Here is a 22,801-nt window from a genome sequence, read left to right as displayed (position 1 = left end):
TCAGAGTACGCAAAAGTGTCGCTGCTGGTGGGAGGCGCCCCCGCCGTGCAAACACACCGCTGTACTTTGAGGGGCCCTGTGCCAGTGCCAATGCGAACAAGTGTGCCCCACTGCTTGCTCAGGATCACAGCACTTGCAACGTTGAAATACTTACCTCTCCCTGCTCCACCGCCGTGACGTAGTCCACGATTCCTGGGCCCACTAAAACCTTGAACCAGCCCTACCCCCCACAACTTTTGCCAAATGACCCCCACGTTCCATTGAACAACTATTATTATAAAGTTAATTAAGATTGACAAGCTTCAGAAACAAGAATGGATGTTTTTGGCATTAAAATGGGCACTGTAGGTGTTTTCCTTGCCTCCACTCACTGCCGACTATGCTTCCCCATTGACTTCCATTGGGTTTCGTGTTTCGGTCGATCCCTGACTTTTAGCGATAATCGGCCGACTGCACTCGACTCGACTCTGGACAAAGTCTGGTTTCACAAAACCCGACTCGATCTTTAAAAAATGAAAGTCGCTGAACCCTAGTTAATGGTGTTTGGTTACTTAACAGCTGTATTACAGATCTTATTTGCCTATATTTTCGCAATGAATACTAAGCATATTAAGATTTTTTCGAAAAGTGTGCAGAAAGAGATTGCCACGACGGGACTCGAACACTCAATCTTCCGATCCGAAGTCAGACGCCTTAGCCATTAGGCCACGCGGTCTACACATTAACATTTTTTGTTCTCTATCGTGATTCCGTGGCCAAGATAAATATGTTCACATTCTAGAATCTTTTTCTGTCCGTCAAGGGTTACACTCTCTGCACAATCTCCTTTCATTCGTTGCAGACTGTGATCTGTCTAATTTTTATATTGCTTGTTGTGGGCACCAAGGACAGTGCTCTCTGATTCCTCCCGTATGACTCTTCACCCATCGTAGGATGTGCAGCGCCCCCACCGCCGCAGGGCTGAGGGGTTCCCGGTACCGGGCCTCTGAGTCTCTGCTCTGGGGTTGTCACGGTGGCTAGGCCCGGTCCGTGACCCTGCTGGTGGGGAGGCGACGTACAGTGAATGTTAGATGTGGATAGTGTGGTGGTGCGGTGCAGTAAATAACGAGGACACCAGGTTGCAGTCTCTTTACCTCTTTACTGAAGATCTCTGGGTCCTCAGTCCGGATCCCGGATAACCAGGCTGCGCAAGTCCGGCCGGTCCAATGGCACCTCCAGAGTTCTCTTTGCAGGTGGAAATCTGTGCCTTCCTTCTAGCGCTATGTGTTGCGGTCCTTCACTGCTGTGCTTACGGAAAGTCCCCACAACTGTTGTGTCTGTTTCTTAAGTTCCCTCACAACACGATTAGATGATGTTCTGCTAATCCTCCGTCCCTCCCTGATGTTACAGTTAGGACGGCACCCGTTTGACGGGTAGGCTCGTAGCTCTTCCGGGACCATAGAGTCGCCCCTCTCCACAAGTTGCCCCCCAAGACTGCATAGGTGATTTAGGTGAGACAGCCCGCCTGAGACTGACTGTCCTGCCGTAGGTTCGAAGTATTGCCTGAAGCTGTATATAGAAATACTTCCTTCGGCGTTCCGGCCACCGATTGTTTGCGCCTCAGTAGGATGTTGCCTCGGTCTTGCAGCACGACCCCTACTGGTATTCTCCTTCTTGCTTTGATCTCGTTTCTCACTCAGCACAATCTATCTCGCTTCTAATCCTTCCTTGGGCACCGCCGCTATGCTGAGCAGGCACGGTCCCGTTACGTTCTTTCCTGTAGCCAGGCCTCTGTCAGGATCCCACCCCTGACAGGGACCCTACCGAATCTTCCCCCACAACACCCTCTGCCACAAGGTGTTGCCTGGTTCCAACCCAGTCAGCTTTCTCCCTAACTTCCTGCCTGACCCCCAGTTTTACCAGTATGTGAGGAGTGGCCTAATGAATAGAACCCTTAGCTCCCCCTGGAGGCCCGGCTGTGAAATGTATTGGTGTCAGTGATACCTGGTCAGATGAACTCCTTCAGTGCCATCAGACGTACCATGGCTCCACTTAGTGGCGGAGCCACAGTACTGCAACGACCAGGACTCTGGGGCGCTGCAGATGAACTGGCCTCCAACGGGAGGTGTGCGTTCAAATCTTACTTCTGACCATTCTATTTTTTTTGGTTTGTTAAAGGTGTTTGGTTGCTTTACAGCTGTATAACAGATTTTATTTTTCTAAATTTTCGTAACGAACTCTAAGCATATTTGAATTTCTTAGAAAAGGGTGCAGAAAGAAGAGAATGTCACGACCACGAAGGGAATCGAACCTTCAATCTTCTGATCCGAAATCAGACTCGTTCTACAATCGTACGTCACCTGATAACTATGACACTAATCTCTCTCTCTCTCTCTCGCTCTCTCTCTCTCTCTCTCTCTCTCTCCATTTTCAAAATTCAATAGTAATGGCTTTAAATTTCCAAAGTACATTCAACCAAAATTTCTCTTTAGTTAACCAATTGGGATTAGCCCTAGCGTGCACAGCGCAGTTAGTCAGGATGGCCGAGTGGTCTAAGGCGCCAGACTCAAGAGTTATAGGTTTCCCCAAAAGCTGGGTGTTCTGGTCTCCAAATGGAGGCGTGGGTTCAAATCCCACTTCTGACAGCTGCTTTTTGTGTCTTTTACTGACCAGTCTGTCTGAACATTTGTAAAACCCTCTCAGCATGTGTCCATTTTTGTTTCAAAAAGTAAGTGGAAAGAGTTTGCCACGACCACGAAGGGACTCGAACCCTCAATCTTCTGATCCAAAGTCAGACGCCTTATCCTTTAGGCCACGCGGTCTACACATTAACTGTTTTGTTCTCTATCGTGCTAACGTGGTCAAGATAAATATGTTGACATTCTAGAATTGTGATAGAAATATATATATCATGTAGATCTCACTTGCATGTATACTCCTCTATAATCAAATATATACTTATATGCTCACATCTAGTATATACATTATAATAAATGGTTTAAAATGGCTGACAAACTGATATAACCCAGACAGATCATATGGGGTTTTCCACCCCTAAAAGCAGAACAGAGTCAGATGTTTGGTAACTGCTGATCAAGTGTCTCATCTTTGTCCTACATACAGAGGTACATTTTAGTTCCTTAATCTGCAGTCATATGAGCATTAATCACAATATTCCATATATGTTTAGATAACCAATGACAGAGGAGCTAGACAATATGGTAATTAACTAACCACCCCTGACAACCCCTAACCACTCCTTTCTATGTGAAAATATAAAATTATGTATGTACAATAAAGTATCAGTATTGATGGAATGTTGTTCTGTCACAGTTGTGTACAGTCCATTCTTGATGAGCGCTCAAAATACTCAGTCTAATTGGGAGCGGCCACAGCACACACAGGGATATATTTATCCAACCCTAATATTTCCATAACAAATGGCGCCCAACGGCATGGATGAAACGCACTGGATCCTTCTGACCGGAGATACGGAAGTTATGGCGGTGGCTTTGGCACAGGGGCAGGAGACTGCGCAGCTCCATAAGTAAGGTAAGAAAATGTTATCATCTTACCTGAAAGTCCCGTGTGCCCAGTCCTTGTCTATGCCTCTTGCCGGTCAGATGTGGTCATCAATTCCCAGGTAGTGTAAAAAATCCGTAGCCACGAATCCACCCTGGGAGGTGTCTGCTGTGGACCGTGTATGTGTTTGTGTAAAATCCGAGAGAAGAAGGAAAAAGTGACTTTTGTTTGTGGTTGCTGGGAAACAGACGGCAGGAGGTCAAATCGCTCGATAAGTTATTGCAGGATTCCCGTGCATAGGAGGAACACGCAGAGTTCCGGGGCAGGTGGTCCCATGTTCCAGGCACGGGTAGTGATAACTTAAGAGGGCTACTGCAGATTCCCGTAGTGCCGGCGATCCAGTCAGGACGTCCGGACCGGGGTGGTAGATTTCCCGCTTGTTGTGCTTCTCACTCAGGCGGCCCGGGCGCAGGTGCGTCCAGTGCGATTGGCAGTAGTCTGTTCCCAGCTCAACCTGCATGTGTCACAGAATTTAAAAGGGCATCTCTCGGATTGTCTGTTTCTGTTTGTGTCATGTACTATTGCCGCTTTAAGAAGCATGAAATAGTGAAAAGAAAGTTTTGTTTTTTTTTTTTCCTTCTCTCATGAACTTCCTCTTTTTTCAGCTGAAGCGGAGATATGCATTGTAAATCAAACTGTCACATCTGGTTTTTTTTCTGACTGTTTTCAGCTGCAATGCTGGCTATGTGTAGTTTTTTTTGTGTGAAGAAGTGAAATTTAAATTGTATCTATCATTTTTGATGTGACATAAGTGTTTTCAGAAACGTGATTTTAGTGACATTTGATATTATTGCAATGGCATACGGATTAGAAAGAGGAAGTGTGTCTCTGACTGCATTTGAGCGCAGAGATTCTAAAGGAAGAAAAAAAAAGAAGAGCAAAGCCGTTTTAATTTTTAATTTTTTTTACTCTCTTAAAGGGTCTTTTTCTTTTTGCGGCATTTTAAAGTTTTTTAATTAAGTTTTCCTCAATCTTCAATCTCTTTACCTTTTTATTTTTTATTTATTTATTTTTGAAAAAAGTTTTTTTTTCTTTACTCTTGTATCAAAGTTTTGAGTTTTTGGTTGTGAACTAAGTTTTTGACGGTTTTTCTTATCGTTTTGGGTTTTTCTTAGAGTTTTATATACTCATTTTTAGAAGTTTTTTTTAGTACTATTTTCTTTTTTCATTTTTGTGTGTTTTTCATTTTCATTTTTTTGCTTTTGCCATGGGGAATAATGAAGGTGGGGAAACAGGAAAGTCAGTAGATAGTGACAGAACATGAAGGTGTTAAGTATGTGAAGATTTTAGAAGGTATAAAGTACGTGAAATTCATTAGAATGGCAGACTTCAAGCTGCGGAGTGGCATGACGTAGAAAGGAAAATAAGGGAAGTTACAGTAGCTGATGTTAGATTGCTGAATACTAATACATGGTATGAAGTGGCAGCAGAGCTTACATCGTTTAGGTGGTACAGAAAGTTATGTGAGCAAACCAGGAAGTGATTTTTGTGGGTATGAGACGGGAGAATCTGCGCAGTCTGCTTTTAGCAGAATCCATGGTATAGGTAGTTATTTTTGCACAGTATGTGGTGCGCCCCGTCTCTCCCTACAGGGAGAAGGCATAATTGCTCCTCTCTATTATTCTTGTTGTTCTCATCTATCCTCTTTTTTCTCTGTCAGTCTTTTCTCTCCGCATTCTCTCTCCTTTCCTCTCCTCTTCCTCCACATTTTTTCTCTCTCTCTCTCCCCCTCCTTCTCCACTCCTCTCTTCTCCTCCCTCTCTCTTCCTTCCACACCTCCCATTTTCTCCTCCCTCCTCCCTCTTCTTCTCACCCTCGCACTCCCCTCCTTCTCTCTCCTCTCTTCACCACTCCTCTCTCTCCACATTCTCTTTATCTCTCTCTTCCCCTCTCTATCTCTCTCCTCCATACCCTCCATCTTCTCCTCCCTCCTTCTCCACTCCCCCACCACACCTTTCTCCTCTCTCTCTCCTCCCTCTTCTCCTCACCCTCTCACTCCCCTCCTTCTCCACTTCTCTCTCTCTCTCCTCCTACTATTCCTTTGTCTCACTCCTCAACTCCTCCCCCTTCTTCTTCCTCTTTTTCCCTCCTTGTTGCCGGCTGGGCCAACGCCCAATTCAAACAATATGGTGCTTACAGCACAAGGTTCCCTTTCCATGCCCCTGGCACAGTCCAGCCATTGCCAGTTGTGATATTTGGGAAAGAAGGTGAAAGCCCCCCCTACAGTGGGCAGCCCCAGACATATCAGGCAGCAGACAGCTCAGCCCTGGGTGCTGAGGGGGGAGGAATGATATCAGAACGAGCTCACTGACAGATCCTCCGTTACCTCATTTCACAGTCAACAATATTGTAACCCTTAAGGTTTTACATGAACTTTGATATCACCATGTATTGATAATGTACAGCTTCAGCACCGGTCAGAGCTGCCTACATTCACACCAACATGAAACTATAAGCCTAATCCATCATAGCTTCAGCAAGGGGGGAGACATCCTCACATAAAAAAGCAACTTCTAAGTCCAAAATCAGTCAGTGTATGACCCCAGTACAAGCTATCACAACTATTCCTCTGATGAAGATGAAGAGGGAACATCATACATGCTGTCTAGTACTAGAAAAGAAACCCACAGGCACCAAGAATGCAGGGGCAGATAGAGGCACCACCATTACACTATGTGCACTGCACTTCAAGTCAGGTGACAATAGTCCAGACCCAGGGATGCCATTTTACCGAAGAATGTAGCAGAAGCAGCAAACATATGCAGCCAGCTGGAATGATCTCTGGGCCATGAATGAAAATAGAAGCAGGTGATGCACTTTGGCCAATCATGAAGGAACAATTCAAACTTCCAGCAGAATCAGACGTACACGCTTGGGAGTCAGGGCCACAGCTGTCATGATCTCCATGGCCAGAGAACTAGCATAAGCCTCTATAGGAACAAGCTCTTGGAAGATGTAACTATACTGACCATGAACTAAACCTACCGCATCATCTAGAAGTAGCCAGGTAGCATGTCCTACTTTTTATCCCTATATGCCCAGCGCCGGCCGGAGAACTAAATAATGCTAGCAGAGGGAAATATAAGACCTGACTCACCTCTAGAGAAATGCCCAAAAAAAAGGAGACAGAAGCCCCCCACATATATTGGCGGTGATATGAGATGAAACAACAAACGCAGCAGGAAAATAGTTTTAGCAAATTTGAGGTCCGCTTTCTAGATAGCAGAAGACAGAAAGCATACTTTCATGGTCAGTAGAAAACCCTAACAAAACACATCCAGAAATTACTTTAGGACTCTGGCATTAACTCATAATACCAGAGTGGCAATTCCTGATCAACAAGAGCTTTCCAGACACAGTAACGAAACTGCAGCTGTGAACTGGAACCAAAATACAAAAACAAAACATGGACGAATGTCCAACTTATCTAGTAGATGTCTGGGAGCAGGAACAAGCACAGAGAGGCTTCTGATAACATTGTTGACCGGCAAGCATCTAACAGAGAAGCCAGGTTATATAGCGACACCCAGATCTAATCAGAACAGGTGAACAGGGAAGATGATGTCACAAGTTCAATTCCACCAGTAGCCACCGGGGGAGCCCAGAATCCAAATTCACAACAGTACCCCCCCCTCAAGGAGGGGGCACCGAACCCTCACCAGAACCACCAGGGCGATCAGGATGGGCCCTATGAAAGGCACGAACCAGATCAGAGGCATGAACATCAGATGCAGTGACCCAAGAATTATCCTCCTGGCCATATCCCTTCCACTTGACCAGATACTGGAGTCTCCGTCTGGAAACACGGGAGTCTAGGATTTTTTCCACAACGTACTCCAACTCACCCTCAACCAACACCGGAGCAGGAGGCTCAACGGAAGGCACAACCGGTGCCTCATACCTGCGCAATAACGACCGATGAAAAACGTTATGAATAGAAAAGGATGCAGGGAGGTCCAAACGGAAAGAAACAGGGTTAAGAATCTCCAATATTTTATACGGACCGATGAACCGAGGCTTAAACTTAGGAGATGAGACCCTCATAGGGACAAAACGAGAAGACAACCACACCAAATCTCCAACACAAAGCCGAGGACCAACACGACGGTGACGGTTGGCAAAAAGCTGAGTCTTCTCCTGGGACAACTTTAAATTGTCCATCACCTGCCCCCAGATATGATGCAATCTCTCCACCACCGCATCCACTCCAGGACAATCCGAGGATTCCATCTGACCGGAGGAAAATCGAGGATGGAACCCCGAATTACAGAAAAACGGGGAAACCAAGGTGGCAGAGCTGGCCCGATTATTGAGGGCGAACTCCGCCAATGGCAAAAAAGCAACCCAATCATCCTGGTCAGCAGACACAAAACACCTCAGATATGTCTCCAGGGTCTGATTAGTCCGCTCGGTCTGGCCATTAGTCTGAGGGTGAAAAGCAGACGAAAAAGACAAATCTATGCCCATCCTAGCACAAAATGCCCGCCAAAATCTAGACACAAATTGGGTTCCTCTGTCAGAAACGATATTCTCAGGAATACCATGCAAACGAACAACATTTTGAAAAAACAGGGGCACCAACTCGGAAGAAGAAGGCAATTTGGGCAGGGGAACCAAATGAACCATCTTAGAAAAACGGTCACACACCACCCAGATGACAGACATCTTCTGAGAAACAGGCAGATCTGAAATAAAATCCATCGAGATGTGTGTCCAAGGCCTCTTAGGAATAGGCAAGGACAACAATAATCCACTAGCCCGAGAACAACAAGGCTTGGCCCGAGCACAAACGTCACAAGACTGCACAAAGCCTCGCACATCTCGTGACAGGGAAGGCCACCAGAAGGATCTTGCCACCAAATCCCTGGTACCAAAAATTCCAGGATGACCTGCCAACGCAGAAGAATGCACCTCAGAGATGACTTTACTGGTCCAATCATCAGGAACAAACAGCCTATCAGGCGGACAACGATCCGGTCTATCCGCCTGAAACTCCTGCAAGGCCCGCCGCAGGTCTGGAGAAACGGCTGACAAGATAACTCCCTCCTTAAGAATACCTGTGGGGTCAGAGTTGCCAGGTGAATCAGGCTCAAAACTCCTAGAAAGGGCATCCGCCTTAACATTCTTAGAACCTGGTAGGTACGATACCACAAAATTAAACCGAGAAAAAAACAATGACCAGCGCGCCTGTCTAGGATTCAGGCGCCTGGCGGTCTCAAGATAAATCAAATTTTTGTGGTCAGTCAATACCACCACCTGATGTCTGGCCCCCTCGAGCCAATGGCGCCACTCCTCAAACGCCCACTTCATGGCCAAAAGCTCCCGATTCCCAACATCATAATTCCGCTCAGCGGGCGAAAATTTACGGGAAAAGAAGGCACAAGGCCTCATCACGGCGCAGTCAGAACTTTTCTGCGACAACACTGCCCCAGCTCCGATCTCAGAAGCGTCGACCTCAACCTGAAAAGGAAGAGTCACATCAGGCTGACGCAACACAGGGGCAGAAGAAAAACAGCGCTTAAGCTCCTGAAAGGCCTCCACAGCATCAGGGGACCAATTAGCAACATCAGCACCCTGTCTAGTCAAATCGGTCAATGGCTTAACGACATCCGAAAAACCAGAAATAAATCGACGATAAAAGTTGGCAAAGCCCAAAAATTTCTGAAGACTTTTAAGAGAAGAGGGCTGCGTCCAATCACAAATAGCTTGAACCTTGACAGGATCCATCTCAATGGAAGAGGGAGAAAAAATATATCCCAAAAAGGAAATTCTCTGAACCCCAAAAACGCACTTAGAACCCTTGACACACAGAGAATTAGACCGCAAAACCTGAAAAACCCTCTTAACTTGCCGGACATGAGAGTCCCAGTCATCCGAAAAAATCAGAATATCATCCAGATACACTATCATAAATTTATCCAAAAAATCGCGGAAAATATCATGCATAAAGGACTGGAAGACTGAAGGGGCATTAGAAAGACCAAAAGGCATCACCAAATACTCAAAGTGGCCCTCGGGCGTATTAAATGCGGTTTTCCACTCATCCCCCTGCCTGATCCGCACCAAATTATACGCCCCACGGAGATCAATCTTAGAGAACCACTTGGCCCCCTTTATGCGAGCAAACAAATCAGTCAGCAACGGCAATGGGTATTGATATTTAACCGTGATTTTATTCAAAAGCCGATAATCAATACATGGTCTCAAAGAGCCGTCTTTTTTTGACACAAAGAAAAAACCGGCTCCTAAGGGAGATGACGATGGACGAATATGTCCCTTTTCCAAGGACTCCTTTATATATTCTCGCATAGCAGTATGTTCAGGCACAGACAGATTAAATAAACGACCCTTTGGGTATTTACTACCCGGAATTAAATCTATAGCACAATCGCACTCACGGTGCGGAGGTAGTGAACCAAGCTTGGGTTCTTCAAAGACGTCACGATAGTCAGACAGGAACTCAGGGATTTCAGAGGGGATAGATGATGAAATGGACACCAAAGGTACGTCCCCATGAGTCCCCTTACATCCCCAGCTCAACACAGACATAGCTCTCCAGTCAAGGACTGGGTTGTGAGACTGCAGCCATGGCAATCCCAGCACCAAATCCTCATGTAGATTATACAGCACTAGAAATCGAATAGTCTCCTGGTGATCCGGATTAATACACATAGTCACTTGTGTCCAGTATTGTGGTTTATTATTAGCCAATGGGGTGGAGTCAATCCCCTTCAGAGGAATAAGAGTTTCCAAAGGCTCTAAATCATACCCACAACGATTGGCAAAGGACCAATCCATAAGACTCAAAGCGGCGCCAGAGTCGATATAGGCGTCAGTAGTAATAGATGACAAAGAGCAAATCAGGGTCACAGACAAAATAAATTTAGACTGTAAAGTGCCAATGGAAACAGATTTATCAAGCTTTTTAGTACGTTTAGAGCATGCTGATATAACATGAGTAGAATCCCCACAATAGAAACACAACCCATTTTTCCGTCTAAAATTCTGCCGCTCGCTTCTGGACAGAATTCTATCACACTGCATGCTTTCTGGCGTCTTCTCAGTGGACACCGCCAGATGGTGCACTGGTTTGCGCTCCCGCAGACGCCTATCGATCTGAATGGCCATTGTCATGGACTCATTCAGACCCGCAGGCACAGGGAACCCCACCATAACATCCTTAATGGCATCAGAGAGACCCTCTCTGAAAGTAGCCGCCAAGGCACACTCATTCCACTGAGTAAGCACAGACCATTTACGGAATCTTTGGCAGTAAATTTCAGCTTCATCTTGCCCCTGCGATAGGGACATCAAAGTTTTTTCTGCCTGAAGTTCCAAATGAGGTTCCTCATACAGCAAGCCCAAGGCCAGAAAAAACGCATCCACATTGCGCAACGCAGGATCCCCTGGTGCCAATGCAAAAGCCCAGTCTTGAGGGTCGCCGCGGAGCAAGGAAATCACAATCCCAACCTGCTGTGCAGGGTCTCCAGCAGAACGAGATTTCAGGGACAAAAATAGCTTACAATTATTTCTAAAATTCTGAAAGCTAGATCTATTCCCTGAGAAGAATTCCGGCAAAGGAATTCTCGGCTCAGATACCGGAGCATGAATAATAAAATCTTGCAAATTTTGTACTTTCGTGGTGAGATTATTCAAACCTGCAGTTACACTCTGAAGATCCATTATTAACAGGTGAACACAAAGCCATTCAAAGATTATAAGGAGAGAGAAAAAAAAAGAAAGACTGCAGCATAGACAGACTGGCAAGTGATCCAATTAAGAGCACAGAAAAAAAAAAAAAAAAAAAAAACTCTCAGCAGACTTCTTATTTCTCTCCTTTCTCAGCCAAGGATTTTAACCCTTTAGTGGGCCGGTCAAACTGTCATGATCTCCATGGCCAGAGAACTAGCATAAGCCTCTATAGGAACAAGCTCTTGGAAGATGTAACTATACTGACCATGAACTAAACCTACCGCATCATCTAGAAGTAGCCAGGTAGCATGTCCTACTTTTTATCCCTATATGCCCAGCGCCGGCCGGAGAACTAAATAATGCTAGCAGAGGGAAATATAAGACCTGACTCACCTCTAGAGAAATGCCCAAAAAAAAGGAGACAGAAGCCCCCCACATATATTGGCGGTGATATGAGATGAAACAACAAACGCAGCAGGAAAATAGTTTTAGCAAATTTGAGGTCCGCTTTCTAGATAGCAGAAGACAGAAAGCATACTTTCATGGTCAGTAGAAAACCCTAACAAAACACATCCAGAAATTACTTTAGGACTCTGGCATTAACTCATAATACCAGAGTGGCAATTCCTGATCAACAAGAGCTTTCCAGACACAGTAACGAAACTGCAGCTGTGAACTGGAACCAAAATACAAAAACAAAACATGGACGAATGTCCAACTTATCTAGTAGATGTCTGGGAGCAGGAACAAGCACAGAGAGGCTTCTGATAACATTGTTGACCGGCAAGCATCTAACAGAGAAGCCAGGTTATATAGCGACACCCAGATCTAATCAGAACAGGTGAACAGGGAAGATGATGTCACAAGTTCAATTCCACCAGTAGCCACCGGGGGAGCCCAGAATCCAAATTCACAACACACAGCTAATTGAACAGCTCAGAGAGTGGGCCAAAGGCAGATTGGCGGGACAAGCCATGACATGAGCCAAGATAAGACAGAGTCTGTAAAGAAGTTTCATTGCAGAGTAATGCAAGTATTCCAAGACTTGGGCTTCACCATTCATGACCAGATACACAGGCCTTTGGGCATGGACTGAGACAGCCAATCAGGAAACCACTGATAGTGGCTAGGCCTAGGAACAGGTCAATAGCAGTGGACTGACCCAGAAAAAATGTTTTATGTGCGCCTAGGAGACTGTTTATTGCCGATTGTCACCAAAATTGCCACCATTATAGCACCACAAAAGAGCACAAAGAAGGAAAAGGATGACGTGCTGCTGAGAACACCAGAAGGGAAGCCAGAGGTGAAGATGCTGCAAAGTGCCGATCAACACACCGGAAGAACCGCTGCAGACTCCATAGAGGAGACACCGACCTCAATAAGGTTAGCAAAGGGGAGAAGCTATGTCAGACCAGGGGTAAGAAGTGACGGCAGATGCAGCCGCAGCCCCTGTAATGCCCCAAGACGTTGGGTTGGATGCAGCCGCCAGTCTCATGGCACCCCCGGGCCTCGCCACGAATGCACCTGCAGGCCCCGTCTTACCACCGCAGCTTCAATCAGCAGGCCGGACCCCACTGCCGCTACAGTACCCATCATGCCGTTGTCCACAGTAGCCAAAAGGATTGAGTCTCAACCAGGGGTGCAGAAGACAGCCCCTCTCATGGTGACCACTGACCTGGAAGAGCAACCACCCTACAAAGACAGGAAAAGTGTCAAGTGTTACATCTGTGGCAAGTTTGGCCATTACCAGAACCAGTGCAAAGCACCCACGCCCCCGAAGAGACTGGACCCATGCAACCCAAGAGTTGGTCCAGAGAAACAGGTCAAGGAGGAAGTGCAGAAAGCAGTGAAGTACCCCGTCCATAGGACAGAGGCAAGCAAGCCAGGTCCGCAAGACACTACGCTCCTGACATGTAAAACTTCATCTGCAAGACCAGTACCTCAAATTACCCTTAAAATGGATGGCGTTGTCAGATCCAAAGTGGTGCAGCCAGAAGTGTGATGACACCTGTGGAACTCGCTGATCCCACCTGCCTATCAGAATTCTCTGTGTCTCGCATGGGCATTGATGGTCAAGTCAGACATTCTCAGCTTACAAAGCCACTGAGCGTGTGCACTCAGCCAGGACACTCTATCCTGTCCCAGTTTGTGGTGTAAAGGACCTGCCACTCAACCTGCTGGGAGCGAACCTACTGCAGAAGCTGAAGGCAACCACAGTGTTCCACGAAGATGGGACAGTGACACTTTCTTCATCCCTGACCCAAGAAGAGTCATGCTGGCGGCCCTACAAGAACATTAAGCAACCAATGAGGGCTACTCAAGGAGGTACTGGACGTAGTACCAGAAAGTCTATGGTCTAAGGGACCCCAGCACGTGAGAAAACCTCAAGTTGCCCCAGTACGGGTGTCACTCAAGCCATGTACCCCGTACCCTCGTAAGGCCCAGGCCAGGCCTAGAGTCAAGCTGCCTCTGACCAACTGAAGGTCTACCTGGAAATAAAAAAATATTTAGAATTGAGAGTCCTCAGTGGTTGATACCTTTTAATGGCTAACTGAAAAGATGGTAACAAATTGCAAGCTTTCGAGACTACATACGTCTCTTCATCAGGCAAAGACTAAAACAAATTCTGAAGAATCACATATTTATGCACAACATAGTATAGAGAAAAAAAAAAAAAAAAAAAAAAAAAGAGGGGAAAAAAAACCATGGATAAGCTAGGTGACATGAAGCAGAATTACCATGGGTGATAAACAGTTACGTCCATAAATATTGGGCCAATTCTTAGATAAGGATTGTTTTATTGTCCTGTGATTAGGGTCTCGTTCTGTTGTGATGACCCCACATGGTCTGAGGGGCAAGTTCATTAGTTGATGTAAAAAGACATAAATCCGTGTGACACATTCATTCCTGCATTTAGAGTGTCAAAGGTCGTCATCAGTTTATACTCCCAGACTCTTCTGTCTCTCTGAGTTTTGAAGTTACTTTTCAATACAAGTAATTTCATGTCCATAATGCTATGATTTGGGAGACAGAAATGTATTGCCACAGGTATATCCATTCTTTTTTCTTTTATTGTATGGCGATGAGAGTTCATCCTTGTTCTCAGTTTCTGCCCTGTCTCCCCCACATACAGACCCCCAGTTGGACATTTAGTACAAATAATTAGGTACACCACATTAGAAGTGATGCAGCTGAATGTACCTGGTATCTTGTAGTCCTGGTGTGAATTGGGGATCTTTATCTTGTCCGTGGTCATTATAAATGGACAGGTTTTACATTTTTTCTGATTGCAGGGAAAGGTACCTGCAGCTGTTGGAGAGGACAGGGAGCTTCTGACAATGATGCTTCTTAGATTTGGGGGCTGCCTAAAACACAGTAGTGGGGGGTCTGGAAAAATGGAAAAATCAGAAGCTCCCTGTCCTCTCCAACAGCTGCAGGTACCTTTCCCTGCAATCAGAAAAAATGTAAAACCTGTCCATTTATAATGACCACGGACAAGATAAAGATCCCCAATTCACACCAGGACTACAAGATACCAGGTACATTCAGCTGCATCACTTCTAATGTGGTGTACCTAATTATTTGTACTAAATGTCCAACTGGGGGTCTGTATGTGGGGGAGACAGGGCAGAAACTGAGAACAAGGATGAACTCTCATCGCCATACAATAAAAAAAAAAAAAAAAAGAAAAAAGAATGGATATACCTGTGGCAATACATTTCTGTCTCCCAAATCATAGCATTATGGACATGAAATTACTTGTATTGAAAAGTAACTTCAAAACTCAGAGAGACAGAAGAGTCTGGGAGTATAAACTGATGACGACCTTTGACACTCTAAATGCAGGAATGAATGTGTCACACGGATTTATGTCTTTTTACATCAACTAATGAACTTGCCCCTCAGACCATGTGGGGTCATCACAACAGAACGAGACCCTAATCACAGGACAATAAAACAATCCTTATCTAAGAATTGGCCCAATATTTATGGACGTAACTGTTTATCACCCATGGTAATTCTGCTTCATGTCACCTAGCTTATCCATGGTTTTTTTTCCCCTCTTTTTTTTTTTTTTTTTTTTTTTTTCTCTATACTATGTTGTGCATAAATATGTGATTCTTCAGAATTTGTTTTAGTCTTTGCCTGATGAAGAGACGTATGTAGTCTCGAAAGCTTGCAATTTGTTACCATCTTTTCAGTTAGCCATTAAAAGGTATCAACCACTGAGGACTCTCAATTCTAAATATTTTTCTATCTACTGGCTAACACGGTACCAAGATATATTTCTTTCCTGTACCTGGAAATAGGAATCATTGTTCCTCGCACATCGCATTGCAATACCCCGCTTTTCCCCGTCAAGAAAAAGACTGTAAAAGGAGAGCCAGCCAAGTTCAGAATGGTATATGACCTGAGAGCTGTGAATGACGCCACAGTGTTTGAAACTGCAATTATGCCGAATCCGCACACTCTGCTCTCAAATGTGCCTGCCACAGCAAAAGTGTTCACAGTGACCGACCTGGCTAATGTTTTCTCCAGTGTTCCCCTTCATCCGGAAGACCAGTTCCTGTTTGCCTTAATGCACCAGGGGGGACACCACACATGGACAGTGATCCCACAGTGGGCCCAGAACAGCCCTTCACAGTTCACCAAAGCAATGTCCACAGTTCTCACCAACTGAGTCACAGAACATGCAGAAGTGACCCTGCTACAATACATGGACAATCTACTCCTTTGTGCAATTGACTTTGACACGTGTAAAGCCCATTCCTTGTATCTCCTACTCTACCTGGCGGAGCAGCACTGCAAGATCTCAAAGAACAAAGTCCAGTGGTGTCTGAAGCAAGTTACGTTCCAGAGACACTGTATTGCTCACCAGGCGAAACACCTGACAGATGACCGGAAGACCACAGTGGAGAAGATGGTCCCTCTGACAACTCCAAAGGTGCTACAGGCCTTCCTTGGTCTAGTTTCATATTGCAGAGCCTGGATCCCTGATGCTTCCGTCCTAATGCAGCCTCTGTGGGAATACGTCAGTGTGACCCCGTTCCTCCAGACAGATGTGGCCTTCAGTTTGTTCAAGAAGTTAAAAGGCTCTGTGGTCTCAGCGCCAGCACTAGGCCTATCTGACTACAAGAAGCCATTCCGTCTCTACTTGATGAGAAGAGAAGGCCTTGCTACTGGAGTCCTGACACAGCTTCAGGGGGGAAAGCAGAGACTTTCGGACTACTTTTCAGCTTGCCTGGATCCAGTTGCAAGGGAAGCCTCTTCCTCCTGCATGAGAGCAGCAGTTGCAGCACACGCCCTCCTGGACAGGACTACTGACATCAGTGGAAACACCATTGGAAATCCTGGCTCTGCATGACATCTCAGCAATCCTCAACCAAACCCAGCTAAAACATCTCTCCACCGCCAGGCATCTTCGCCTCCAGTGCTCTCTACTCCTGCCCAACAATGTCACCATCTCCAGATGCACAGTCCTCAATCCGCCCACTCTACTCCCACTCCCACTCCCAAGGGGGGATACAGATACGGATCCTCAGATAAAAGGTCTGATCAAAATCTGCATGATACCTTCTGCAGGGATCTGAATTTGCTCCGGACGGATGACCATGATTGCTTCAGCATCATGCAACAGGAAACAGCAGGACTACCCAAGGTGGCAGAAGAGCCACTGACCAACCCAGAGTTGATCCTCTATGTGGATGGCTCCAGATTTGCAGATGATGAAGGAAGATTCCACACGGGAGGTGCAGCGACCAGCAATCAAGAGATCCTGTGGTCCAGAAGTCTGCCGCCCAGTCTGTCAGCCCAGGAAGCAGAACTGATAGCGCTGATGAAGGCCTACCAGATGGCAGAAGACAAGACTGAGAAAATGTATACTGATTCAAGGTACTTGCATGGCATAGCACACGACTTCGGACCCATCTGGGCTGCAAGGGACTTCATAACAGCAAGCGGAACAACCGTGAAGCATCAATGGAGCCATTAAGGACCTGCTGAACACACTTCAACTTCCAAAAGTGGTGACAATGCTAAAAGTCAAAGCGCATGGAAAACTAAACACAGTAAGGGCACGAGGCAACAACATGGCGGATATGGCAGCCAAAGAAACAGTCAAGGGAAGACAATATGGACAAGTGGAAGAGGTCGTAGAGCCGGACAGCTACTACAGGACGGCTGAAGACAGGAAACCTGACAAGATGACGTCCTGTGATCTGCTCAAAAAGCTGCAAGAGCAAGCCCCAAAGGACAAGAAGGAATGCTGGATGCAGAAGAGAGCAACACATGAAGAAGGAAGGGTATACTCAATGGACTACAAACCCTGTTTACCCCGAAGCATGTACCCTATGGTGGTCCAGTGGGCACATGGGCCCACACACAGATTAAAGACACAGATGAATGATCCGATTGGTGCTTACTGGTTCGCTCCAGAAATCTCCACCCTAACAGCCAAGTTCATAAACAGCTGTCTGACCTGTGGCAAATGCAACCCTGGAAGAATGAAGAAAGTTCCCACACATCGTCCACAGTACCCCTTCCAGAGGATCCAGATAGACCACATCCAGATGCCGCCAAGTGGAGGATTCGAATATGCCCTTGTGGTCGTGGACGTGTTCTCAGGATGGCCAGAAGCTTTCCCAGTGAGGAACCAGTCAGCAAAGACTACTGCAAAGAAGCTACTCTCAGAGATGAGATATGCAGCAATGGGGTCCCAGAAGTGATAGCGAGTGACCAGGGACCTGCATTCACAGCAAACCTCACATGAGAGATCTAGTCAGCAGTAGGGTCAGACTTAGGCCTACATACTCCCAATCACACTACTCAGTGTTCAGGCACACTCCCAGAGGCCCAGGAAAGCTGTTACCATATGAAATTTTGTTTGTGTCTAGTCCCAGATTAGGGGTATCCTTTCCCTTAGCAGCTGATTATGCAATATGATACTTTGTCTGCTTATGTAATTGAAATCACCAAGAAACTTGCTAACATCCATTCTCGAGTTTTTTCTTCATTGCCAGATCCAGATTCAGTGTCCGGTATGCACTTCTAGAAGCCAGGAGACTGGGTGTTGGTGGAAAAGTTTGAAAGGAGAACACCACTCGATCCCAGATTTGATGGTCCTGCTCAAGTGCTGCTGATGACACCAAACTCTGTGAAACTGGAGGGAAGACTCGCTTGGATCCACTCATCGCATTGCAAGAAAGCTCCCCTACCAGAAGATGACACCCAAGCCAGAATGATGTCGTGGATGCCCTGCCTGACCGAACAGATGACCTACCTGATAAAGACTGCACATCGCTCACTACACATGCTATTGACTAAGAGACTGATTGCAACGAACCCCCGTTAGGAACAGATCTCCTGACCGCCCATTTGCGAAAAGTCTGTATGGAGTGGGGCACAGGCGTTAGGCTTGTGTCAGTTCGCCGACAGCACAAAAGAGTTGCAGCGCTTTGGGACAGGAGGCTAGGATTAGGGCAAGTGATATCTAAGGGGGGCTTGTGATAGAAATATATATATCATGTAGATCTCACTTGCATGTATACTCCTCTATAATCAAATATATACTTATATGCTCACATCTAGTATATACATTATAATAAATGGTTTAAAATGGCTGACAAACTGATATAACCCAGACAGATCATATGGGGTTTTCCACCCCTAAAAGCAGAACAGAGTCAGATGTTTGGTAACTGCTGATCAAGTGTCTCATCTTTGTCCTACATACAGAGGTACATTTTAGTTCCTTAATCTGCAGTCATATGAGCATTAATCACAATATTCCATATATGTTTAGATAACCAATGACAGAGGAGCTAGACAATATGGTAATTAACTAACCACCCCTGACAACCCCTAACCACTCCTTTCTATGTGAAAATATAAAATTATGTATGTACAATAAAGTATCAGTATTGATGGAATGTTGTTCTGTCACAGTTGTGTACAGTCCATTCTTGATGAGCGCTCAAAATACTCAGTCTAATTGGGAGCGGCCACAGCACACACAGGGATATATTTATCCAACCCTAATATTTCCATAACAGAATCTTTTTCTGTCCGTCAAGAGTTACACTCTCTGCACAATCTCCTTTTGTTCCAGACTTTGATATGTCTTATTTTTATATTGATTGTTGGTGGGCCCCAAGAACAGTGTTCTCTGATTCCTCCCGTATAACTCTTCCCCCATGGTAGAAATAACTGGCCCTCCAATGGAAGGTGTGGGTTCAAATCTTACTTCTGTTCGCTCAATTTTTTTTTTAGTTAAGGGTGTTTGGTTACTTAACAGCTGTATAACAGATCTTATTTGCCTATATTTTCGCAACGAATACTAAGCATGTTAATATTTTTTCGAAAAGTGTGCAGAAAGAGATTGCCACGATCACGAAGGGACTCGAACCCTCGATCTTCTGATCCGAAGTCAGACGCCATATCCATTAGGACACGCTGCCTACACATTAACATTTTGTGTTCTCTATCGTGATTCCGTGGCCAAGATAAATATGTTCACATTCTAGAATCTTTTTCTGTCCGTCAAGAGTTACACTCTCTGCACAATCTCCTTTCGTTCGTTGCAGACTGTGATCTGTCTAATTTTTATATTGCTTGTTGTGGGCACCAAGAACAGTGCTCTCTGATTCCTCCCGTATGACTCTTCACCCATCGTAGGATGAACTGGCCTCCAACGGGAGGTGTGCGTTCAAATCTTACTTCTGACCACTCTATTTTTTTTGGTTTGTTAAAGGTGTTTGGTTGCTTTACAGCTGTATAACAGATTTTATTTTTCTAAATTTTCGTAACGAACTCTAAGCATATTTACATTTTTTAGAAAGGTGTGGAAAAGTGTGCGGAAAGAAGAGAATGTCACGACCACGAAGGGAATCGAACCTTCAATCTTCTGATCCGAAATCAGACTCGTTCTACAATCGTACGTGACCTGATAACTATGACACTAATCTCTCTCTCTCTCTCTCTCTCTCTCTCTCTCTCTCTCTCTCTCTCTCTCTCTCTCTCTCTCTCTCTCTCTCTCTCTCTCTCTCTCTCTCTCTCTCTCTCTCTCTCTCTCTCTCTCTCTCTCGCTCTCTCTCTCGCTCTCTCTCTCTCTCTTCAAAATTCAATAGTAATGGCTTTAAATTTCCAAAGTACATTCAAGCAAAATTTCTCTTATTTCTCTTTAGTTAACCAATTGGGATTAGCCCTAGCGTGCACAGCGCAGTTAGTCAGGATGGCCAAGTGGTCTAAGGCGCCAGACTCAAGAGTCATCTCTTTCCCCAAAAGCTGTGTGTTCTGGTCTCCAAATGGAGGCGTGGGTTCAAATCCCACTTCTGACAGCTGCTTTTTGTGTCTTTTACTGACCAGTCTGTCTAAACATTTGTAAAACCCTCTCAGCATGTGTCCATTTTTTTCAAAAAGTATGTGGAAAGAGTTTGCCACGACCACGAAGGGACTCGAACCCTCAATCTTCTGATCCGAAGTCAGACGCCTTATCCATTAGGCCACGCGGTCTACACATTAACTGTTTTTGTTCTCTATCGTGCTTCCGTGGTCAAGATAAATATGTTGACATTCTAGAATCTTTTTCTGTCCGTCAAGAGTTACACTCTCTGCACAATCTCCTTTTGTTCCAGACTTTGATATGTCTTATTTTTATATTGATTGTTGGTGGGCCCCAAGAACAGTGTTCTCTGATTCCTCCCGTATGACTCTTCCCCCATGGTAGGAATAACTGGCCCTCCAAGGGAAGGTGTGGGTTCAAATCTTACTTCTGCTCGCTCAATTTTTTTTTTAGTTTAGGGTGTTTGGTTACTTAACAGCTGTATAACAGATCTTATTTGCCTATATTTTCGCAACGAATACTAAGCATATTAATATTTTTTCGAAAAGGGACTCGAACCCTCAATCTTCTGATCCGAAGTCAGACGCCTTATCCATTAGGCCACACGGTCTACAAAATAACATTTTTTGTTCTCTATCATGATTCCGTGGCCAAGATAAATATGTTCACATTCTAGAATCTTTTTCTGTCCATCAAGAGTTACACTCTCTGCACAATCTCCTTTCGTTCGTTGCAGACTGTGATCTGTCTAATTTTTATATTGCTTGTTGTGGGCACCAAGAACAGTGCTTTCTGATTCCTCCCGTATGACTCTTCACTAGTGTTGAGCATTCCGATACCGCAATTATCGGGTATCGGCCGATACTTGCGGTATCGGAATTCCGATACCGGGATTCCGATACTTGCCGCGTATCGGATACCGGAATCGGAAGTTCCCAGATTCAAACTGCACAAATTCAGCCAATGACAATGAATCCAAGTGTGGGCACATCCTGTTCAGCATGGAGGGCATGAAACTACTGGCATAGCTGTGATTGGCTGCTGAAATGATGTCATGATGCAGTTTAAAAGTCGCTGGCGCCATTTTGCGCTCACTCTGCTGTGAATTCAGTTAGTGACAGGACGCTGTTTGCTGACTGAGGGCCAGTTTAGAGATAGCGATTTGCTTTTTTGTGCTTTTCAAAGGCTAATTTAGCAACCGCTGTGTTCACCTACTATTCACCTTGCTTTTGCCTTGTAGCGCTGTTTTCACAGCGATCTGCAAGGTCTGTGTGTGTGTGTGTGTGTGTGTGTGAGTGCAGCCCACTCTCTAGTCTGAGTGCAGCCACATAGGCCATCCATAGCTGGTTGTATTCAGTTCAGGGAGGGTGGTTCATTGCCTCATACTGTTTTTTTTTTTTTTCCAAGTAGTGTAGTCTGCTGCTAATTTTTTCAAAAAAATCCTATTAGTGTCTTTCCACCCGTCTCCAGCTAATTTGTGGAAAAACACTACATAGGATAACGTAGAGGAGGGTTTTTGGGCCTTGCAGCGCCGTTTACGGCTGTCTGCACGGTCTCCGTGTGACTGCAGCTCGCCCTGTAGTCTGTGAGCAGCCATAGCCTGGTTGTCTCCAGCTCAGGGTTCTTCACTGCGTCATACTGTAAAATCAATTTTCCTTTTCTTTTAAGTAGTGCAGGCTGCTGCACATTTTTTCAAAAAAATCCTATTAGTGTCTTTCCACCCGTCTCCAGCTAATTTGTGGAAAAACACTACATAGGATAACGTAGAGGAGGGTTTTTGGGCCTTGCAGCGCCGTTTACGGCTGTCTGCACGGTCTCCGTGTGACTGCAGCTTGCCCTGTAGTCTGTGAGCAGCCATAGCCTGGTTGTCTCCAGCTCAGGGTTCTTCACTGCGTCATACTGTAAAATCAATTTTCCTTTTCTTTTAAGTAGTGCAGGCTGCTGCACATTTTTTCAAAAAAATCCTATTAGTGTCTTTCCACCCGTCTCCAGCTAATTTGTGGAAAAACACTACATAGGATAACGTAGAGGAGGGTTTTTGGGCCTTGCAGCGCCGTTTACGGCTGTCTGCACGGTCTCCGTGTGACTGCAGCTCGCCCTGTAGTCTGTGAGCAGCCATAGCCTGGTTGTCTCCAGCTCAGGGTTCTTCACTGCGTCATACTGTAAAATCAATTTTCCTTTTCTTCTAAGTAGTGCAGGCTGCTGCAC

At 45.5% G+C, this 22,801-nt stretch overlaps 4 non-coding genes across 4 annotated transcripts; 2 read left to right on the top strand and 2 right to left on the bottom strand.

Moving 5' to 3' along the window:
• The first annotated feature begins 2,512 nt into the window (after positions 1-2,512).
• Positions 2,513-2,624, top strand: TRNAL-CAA (transfer RNA leucine (anticodon CAA)). The gene is made up of 2 exons: positions 2,513-2,550; positions 2,579-2,624. It is a non-coding gene; the product is annotated as a tRNA-Leu (tRNA).
• Positions 2,625-2,728: 104 nt separating this feature from the next.
• On the bottom strand, positions 2,729-2,801 carry TRNAQ-UUG (transfer RNA glutamine (anticodon UUG)). The gene has a single exon. It is a non-coding gene; the product is annotated as a tRNA-Gln (tRNA).
• A 17,675-nt stretch (positions 2,802-20,476) lies between these two features.
• On the top strand, positions 20,477-20,588 carry TRNAL-CAA (transfer RNA leucine (anticodon CAA)). Its single transcript has 2 exons — positions 20,477-20,514; positions 20,543-20,588. It is a non-coding gene; the product is annotated as a tRNA-Leu (tRNA).
• A 102-nt stretch (positions 20,589-20,690) lies between these two features.
• Positions 20,691-20,763, bottom strand: TRNAR-UCG (transfer RNA arginine (anticodon UCG)). The gene has a single exon. It is a non-coding gene; the product is annotated as a tRNA-Arg (tRNA).
• Positions 20,764-22,801: the final 2,038 nt, after the last annotated feature.

The sequence above is a fragment of the Ranitomeya variabilis genome, chromosome 2 (genome assembly GCF_051348905.1).
Source record: "Ranitomeya variabilis isolate aRanVar5 chromosome 2, aRanVar5.hap1, whole genome shotgun sequence".
Lineage (NCBI taxonomy): Eukaryota > Metazoa > Chordata > Amphibia > Anura > Dendrobatidae > Ranitomeya > Ranitomeya variabilis.
Note: the sequence above shows the minus strand (reverse complement) of the source record. Positions and strands in the feature narration are given on the sequence as shown.